The sequence below is a fragment of the Carassius auratus genome, unplaced genomic scaffold, assembly GCF_003368295.1.
Source record: "Carassius auratus strain Wakin unplaced genomic scaffold, ASM336829v1 scaf_tig00215632, whole genome shotgun sequence".
Lineage (NCBI taxonomy): Eukaryota > Metazoa > Chordata > Actinopteri > Cypriniformes > Cyprinidae > Carassius > Carassius auratus.
In genome coordinates, this window is record NW_020528172.1 from 193,386 (window position 1) to 200,847 (window position 7,462).

A 7,462-nucleotide genomic window follows, 5' to 3' on the forward strand; every position below is an offset into this window, starting at 1 on the left:
CACTTATTCTATTCAATCAGATAATATGGACATTTAAATTTATTTCTTGCACTTGGAGCAAAAATCGATTAACTGCTCTAATTTTAGTTTTCAGTCAATGCATTTGTGCAGTTTAATACTGTTACTTACTTGTTGCATACTTGTTACTGTTTTTTTTATGGTGATATCTGATTCGAGAAAAATTATTTTCAATGAATCTGACAAAGATAAATTCTGAATCAAAAGAAAGTTGCCACAACAGGGAATGAGCTTCTACTGGGGAATCTAAACGGGACAAACTTCATGTAAGATTTAACGTCTGCTTTTGTCTGTAAATCAGTTTGGTGTGTTTTTGGTGTAAAAGTAACTTTGTGAAACTAATGCTGAATTATTATGCTTGTCAGTGTGTTGCTTTGCAGTTCTTACTAGCGTTTAGCATGTTGTTATGCAGTTGCTAAGGTGTTATCTGGAGTTTATTGCATTGCATTGCTATGTGGTAGTCAGCGCTTTGTTTCTATGGTGTTTTTAGTGTTTCTTAGATCATTGCTATGAGGTTGCTAGCGTGCATTGGGCTGTTGCCAGTGTGTTGCTATATCACGGTCTCATACTGTATATAGTGATGCAAGTCCTCATGCTTTGGCAAATTTAATTCAGGTTTTTAATTTCTGTCGATCTCATGGCTGAACGGAAAGACCACTGTCAAAGAGATTTATGGGCGAACAATGTGAACAAATCAAAAGTGTTTGATAATGAGTCTGTTAGAGCTCTGTTAGGTGTCTGATGTCTGTCCATTCCCTACACTTCTCTGTCTCTGGTGTAAGCACTCTACATCAAGGCTAAATCTACAGAATTTTCAAAAAAAAAAAAAAAAATCCCACAAACTTCCCAGTAAAAAAGCCATATGCCACAAAAGATAAATCATAGACTGAGGAAGATTTCAAATTTCCTCTGAACGAAATGATTTATGCAGAAACATGAGTTTATATTCAGGATTATATTACAGATTATTCAGAGTCCAGCAGGATGTCAGATAGTGTGATTTTCCCTTCATCCCATCTCTGGGAGTTTATTATTGCTGGCTTTATTGGATGCACAACCACATTTTAAAGAGGAAAGCTTGTTTTGTGCTCTGTGTGTGTCTACATGTTTTTCTATCCCAGTGGGGTCCTATATCTAAATACACACCGACTTATGGGTTCTTGAATTGAATGTGAAATGATGCTCTGTTCCTTCCCCATTTTCTGTATAAAGAAGCAATGCTGAATTAAAGTCATTCTAAAGTACAGTATGCCAGCTCTGGTGCAGCTTTGGTTCTGGGTAAATTAACCGATGCATCTTTGTGATTTCAGTAACAATGCATTTGTCCCGCATTCATGAAATGTTAAATAGTGTAGACAAAACTGCTGTGCACTTTTTTTTAAGCATACGTTTTATTTTATTTTTTTTTAGCATAAATAAGCACATCTAAGCTAACTGAAGTTAGAAGTTGTTCTTGAACTCTTCACTCTGTTATTAGGCTGAATAGATGTATTGTACAGGGGTTTCAAAAGGGTGGAACATTTCCAGTAAATGTTGGAACCTTTTGAAAATTATGAAAATATTTGAAAGATTAACCAGATATGTTCTGCTCTTTCGCACTGTTACTTGTGCACCAATTATCAGTTACGAATTTTCAGATGAGTTTTTTATCTTTTTTTTTTTTTTTTTACAAAAAATTCCAAGCATTGCATCTATATTTTTAGAATATGTACTTTCATTTAATGAAAATGATGTGATAAAAATAAAAAGTGAATGAGAGTATAAACCATGCACTAGCATCTCCCATGGTCATGAGATCCGACGGCAGGGGAAGAGTGAAGACGTGGCGTTTTGGGTTCAGAGGGAAAGCACCAAGCCCTCCGACTCGAGTTACGATCCACCACTTCCCAGAAATGCTCTGTTTAGGACATGATGGGCATTTTTAGGGCCTTATTTTTGGTAAAAAATCTTGCAGTGAGAAAGTTGAACTCTGCAGCCAGATTTTGAAGAGACAATTTAACCACAGTTTAATTACCTTTGAAACATACTCGGATCATTCCTCTCTAAATTTCTTCCCAACATCACCGAAAGTCTTTATTGGCAGATGTTTGCTAATACATATGTCGCGATGCTTCAATATTCTGGCAGATGTTTGTTTCTAGAAGAAATGTGTTTTTGGATTCATTGATATTGAGTGTGTTTTGATGCCAATGGTAGTTGCTTGGCTGGCACAGGACTCCTGGAATTTGAATGGTGCCTAGTTTTGCAATCACAACCACCATAAAAGCCATATAATGTAATTATATATTTGTGCTTTAATTAATCAGAATGTATGGCTGCTTTTGAATTATCATCAGTGGAGAAAGAAGCTCTTTGCAGTCAGACGGTGTAGTTACACCATCAGCCACTAGGGGCTAAATGATCACCCCATTTTTTAAACCAAGATGAGAACCTGTTCTACTATTAGGCTCATTATAAACCTTCAGGCCGGCTGTCAAATGAGCAACGACCTGCCGTGCATGCTGGGTATTCACAGGGAAGCGCTTGTTTGCTGTACAGATTAGACATCACCTGCTAAGACGCGTATTAAATTAATAATTCAGTGCTTTCATATTAGTTCACACCTTAGCCAAGATAACATTAAATTATTCATGAACACGATATGAAATAAACAAAGCATTTGTCATATTTATATAAGGTGTAATGTTGTGGCGCTGTGGGGAAAGTGGTCTGTAATGAGCAGGGCAGACAGCGAAGGTCTCAGATCTGTTTCCACACGTTACAGAGACCCGGCCGCACAAACGAGATCTACAGAGACCTGCGTTTTTTCTCTTTTTCTGTGTAATGAAAACTGTTTAAAAAGGCCTGTGCCTGATATATCGACGGGGATCACAAAGATCACATCACAAGTCGCCCCCCTCGTGCAAACACGCGCGCAAACAAACGCAAAGTAGATCAAGAAAACATACAATTATCTGTAAAAAACTGGAACTGATTTTTATTAAATTAACCTTATTAGTGCATTACGGTGAGCGAATGCCAAAGAGGGCCCTGCTCATTTGCATTAAGATAGATTTTTCAGGTTGGCTGCACGATTTAATTAAAGAAAAGATTAAGAGTCATTAGAGGAGCTGCTGTACCTTGCCGAGCGGAGCTCTCGAATGACTCAGGTTTACACACACACAGATGGTGATCCGGTAACTGCTGAACAGCTCCAGCAGAATGAGAATGATCCTATTAGATTGTGGGAGGAGGAGGGTGACTTCCTCTAAGCCTCTCGTACACGTCTCAAACTCTATTTTTATAGGTATCTCTCTCTCTGTCTCTCTCTCTCTCACACACACACACACACACACACATGCAGTGCAACTTCAAGTCCAGGTTTTGCATGTAAGCTACAGTGAAATGAATCCTGAATGGTGTTCTAGATTCAGAGGTGTTGGCTGTTGAATGTTGGACAATATGAAGTTTTTTAGATTTTCCACTGGCCTCAAAACAAAAGAACAATCACTTTTTATGTGTTGCTTTAGTTTATTCCAGAAATATTTATATTTTCATTGAATGTTTCCTTATACAATATTTTGTTTACTTTTGTTGTGTTGTTTTGCAAAATAACATTTGCAATGCATTATACAAATGTTATGGCAAGTACATTTCCAAAGTTCCTATTTAAAAATTTTATTTACTAAAAAAAATAATTACAAAGTACTCCAAGAAACTATTTTACCAGAAAACAACCCAAAACGGAAATGAATGGGCTTTCTATCATAACAAAACTGCGTCGCAGGAACTAAGATATCTTATATATTCAACATATAACAAGTTACTGAATACGTCCGGACGAAACTACAAACTAAAATAAATAAACAAATGTCTGCATTTAAAAAAAAAACTCTTACATTATCAACAACTGCATAGCAAATGGTACATGAAAAAAATATTGGAGTCAATTGAAGTTTAGTTAAAAACATAAAAAATGTGTTCTATATTAGCCGAATTCCTCTATGAACAAGCAGTTGACCAAATAAAACCATATGGTTAAAAAAATTCACAAATAAATTTTCATAGATGAGTTTGCACTTGTAAGTGCCATAGATATAACATAAACATATCTATGCTATGCTCTCTAATGAATCTCGCGCGCAGTGATGATGTAATAACAGCGACGCGTAAAAAGTATCTTAGCAACATTATCCGGAGCGTCTGTCATGGCGCCTCCGATGCTTTCTGTTTTATTAAATCTGAGCACGACTGGGACGTTTCTTTAAATCACACATTCAAAATACCGTACATGATCAAATTTGGTGTTGAAGACGAATAGAAGATGCCTCCGAAAAGGAGAGGACCACTTCAGACAGTCCAAAGAGAAACGGATGACATCAAGAGAAAGGTTGGTAATAAATAAATACATTTAATTGATCGAATGAAATGTTTTTCCCTCATCTGGTGCGCGCTTTGATATTAAACTATTATCTGTCCTGTAGGTGGACGCTTTAGTGCAGCATGCTGCAGAACCGGATGCGTCTGACAGGACAGAGACCTTGGAGAGGTATAGACGTCTTCCATCTGTTTTGTTTTTGAACGTCTCTACGTTACATCAGCTAGGTTAAACAGCGCATAGTTTTTGTGTTGCATTTCAGGTGCAAAGAGTTACAGCGCGCAGTGGAGGAAATTATGAAGACTCTGAAGAAATTATCTAAAGTAATGTTTATGTCTCTGTATTGGTATTGTTACTTCAGCTAACATAAACTAAAAAATATTTAATATTTTTATATATTTCAGAAATAAATACATACATATAATTTTTTTTTTTTTTTTTTTTTTTTTTTGATGAACGTTTACTGAACCCTATACAAATGTATCATGTTAGATCCTGCTATTATTATGCTGAATTCCATGTGTGCAGGCAGATGAGCTGGCTCCAGTGGGGAATTATGACCAGTGTAAGAGAGAAGAGGAGAAGCGTTTGCTGACTTTATATGAGCGTCTACAGTCTCTAGCTGTTCAGCTAAAGCCTCATGATGAGTATGGAACCTCACTCATTCAAACAAATCTTACTCACCTGACCAGCACAGATCCCAGAGACTTTATCATGCATTCAAACAAACCATCAAGCCATTTTATATCAGCTTTTATCCATATGAAATCATTATATAAAAATGTAAAAATGTAATACCTTTGTTTTTTCTTGGCAACGTAGGATGGCTGGACCTAGTTCGTCCCAGAGAGATCAGGAGAACGAGGAGGAAAATAGTGATGAAGAAGATGTGAGCTCTGAGGATGAAGATGCGGAAGAAGAAGTAAAGGATAATTATGACAATGACAATGATGATGATGATGATAATGCGGACAGTGGTGATGAGGATATCAGTCCAACTGCCTCAGGACAGGGATCTGTCTCCTACATTGCTCTCAGTGCATTTAAGGGAGAGGAAGAAGGGGACCTCAGCATCCAGGTCACAGTCATAACATTTTATTTTATGTGTTGAATTCAGTTTATTTTCTTGCACCGAGCAATTTGTCTTTTTTTGTGTTGTTTCAGAAAGGAGAGGGTTTGGAAGTTCTCTCTAAGAATAAGGATGGATGGTGGCTGGCTCAAAACTCAAGAGGTCAGACGGGCCTGGTGCCCAAAACCTTCCTGAAGGTGCGTATAATATTACAGGCACTCGGTGATTGCATTTACATGCACAGTGTAAATGTTTGATAACATTTAAGTAAACAGTTCTTTTATTATTGGGGAAAGCCATAAATGGTTTAGACAAAACTAAATCAAAATCCTAATTTTTGTCTTTTGTCACTTTAGCTTTTTATATGCACAAGTTAGATCATTTTGTAGAGTATATTTTGACATAAAGATTGGAGGAAAAACATTTAAATACTCCTTTCATTTAAACACTGTTTTCCTGTAGTTTACTGCTTTAATAATGTTTTACAGTATTATGGTTTGATTAACATTTTCAAATTATGCATATAATGTATCTTTATTTTATACTTTTACATTGTCTAAATCATATTCCAGAGCAAGTCTGGACTGGTGTAGGCTGTGCACTTTTATAAATATACAAAAATAAACTCTTCAATGAAAAAAAAACAAAAAGAGAACAGGTAATTTGTTTATAATACAACTAATTTGCAATCAGTTGGGAATCTGTATGTAGATCTTTAACATGGATAAATTGTATCTGTAAATGTACCTTAACTGTGTATTTTCAGCCGTCTTCTCCACAGGATAGTGAGAGAAAGGATGAAGATGTGGATGAGGGGAGAGTGAAGAGGAAGAGGAGGAGTCCAGGTGATATTCCTCTCTCTCCACTAGATGGAAGCATTGTTTTCATATTTTGTTGAGGATAATAAAGCTCACAGTTCTGAAGTTGAAAGGAATTAAACAGATTAAGTTAATATGCAGTATTTACTAAAGAAAATGATCAAATACTGTCTCTTGTCCAACAGCAAAACATCCAATTGGAACACAGTGCGGAAGGCTGTTACCGAGGTATATGCTATGTAGATAATTACACCCTTAGTTCACTCAAAATTGAAAGTTATGTCATCATTTATTCACCCTCATGATATTCCAAACCTTTATAAATGTCTTTTTTTATTTTATTTTTTGAAGATAAATTTTGGTAAGCAAATACAGGTGCATCTCAATAAATTAGAATGTTATGGAAAAGTTCAGTTATTTCGGTAATTCAATTCAAATTGGGAAACTCCCAAGTTGCTTGAAGTCCAGTGTTAAGTATCCACAGTCTGAGATGATTTGGGGTGCAGTGTCATCTGCTGGTGTTGGTCCATTGTGTTTTCTGAAAACCAAAGTAACTACACCCGTTTACCAAGAAATTTTGGAACACTTGATGTTTCCTTCTGCTGACCAGCTTTTTGAAGATGCTGATTTCATTTTCCAGGAGGATTTGGCACCTGTTGGTTAAATGACCACGGTCTTGGTGTGCTTGACTTGCCAGCAAACTGCAATAATCTATGGGGTATTGTCAAGAGAAAATTAAAAACAGACCAAACAATGCAGATGAGCTGAAGGCCACTGTCAAAGAAACCTGGGCTTCCATACCATCTCAGCAGTGTCACAAACTGATCACCTCCATGCCACGCAGAGTCGAGGCAGTAATTTAAGCAAAAGGAGCCCCTACCAAGTATTGAGTACATGTACAGTAAATGAACATACTTTGTAGAAGGCCAACAATTCAATAAAAATGTTTGTTTTTTAAATTGGTCTTATGAAATATTTTCAACGGAAGAAAGAAAGTCATACAGGGTTTAAACAACTGGAGTAAATGATGACCGAATTAACATTTTTGTGGTGAACTATCCTTTAATAATCAAAATCAATAATTATAACACACATTACCATTACTTTTTAACTAGCACCCTCACATAGTGAAATGTGCTTGTGTGTTGTTTCTGCAGATAGATGCTACTGATGTGCTTTCAGCAATGGGTGCCATCCCAC

At 36.4% G+C, this 7,462-nt stretch overlaps 1 long non-coding RNA gene across 1 annotated transcript; it reads left to right on the forward strand.

The window, feature by feature from the left end:
• The first annotated feature begins 6,257 nt into the window (after positions 1-6,257).
• LOC113095192 (uncharacterized) lies at positions 6,258-7,462 on the forward strand. Its single transcript, XR_003288293.1, has 3 exons — positions 6,258-6,289; positions 6,448-6,490; positions 7,420-7,462. It is a non-coding gene; the product is annotated as an uncharacterized LOC113095192 (long non-coding RNA).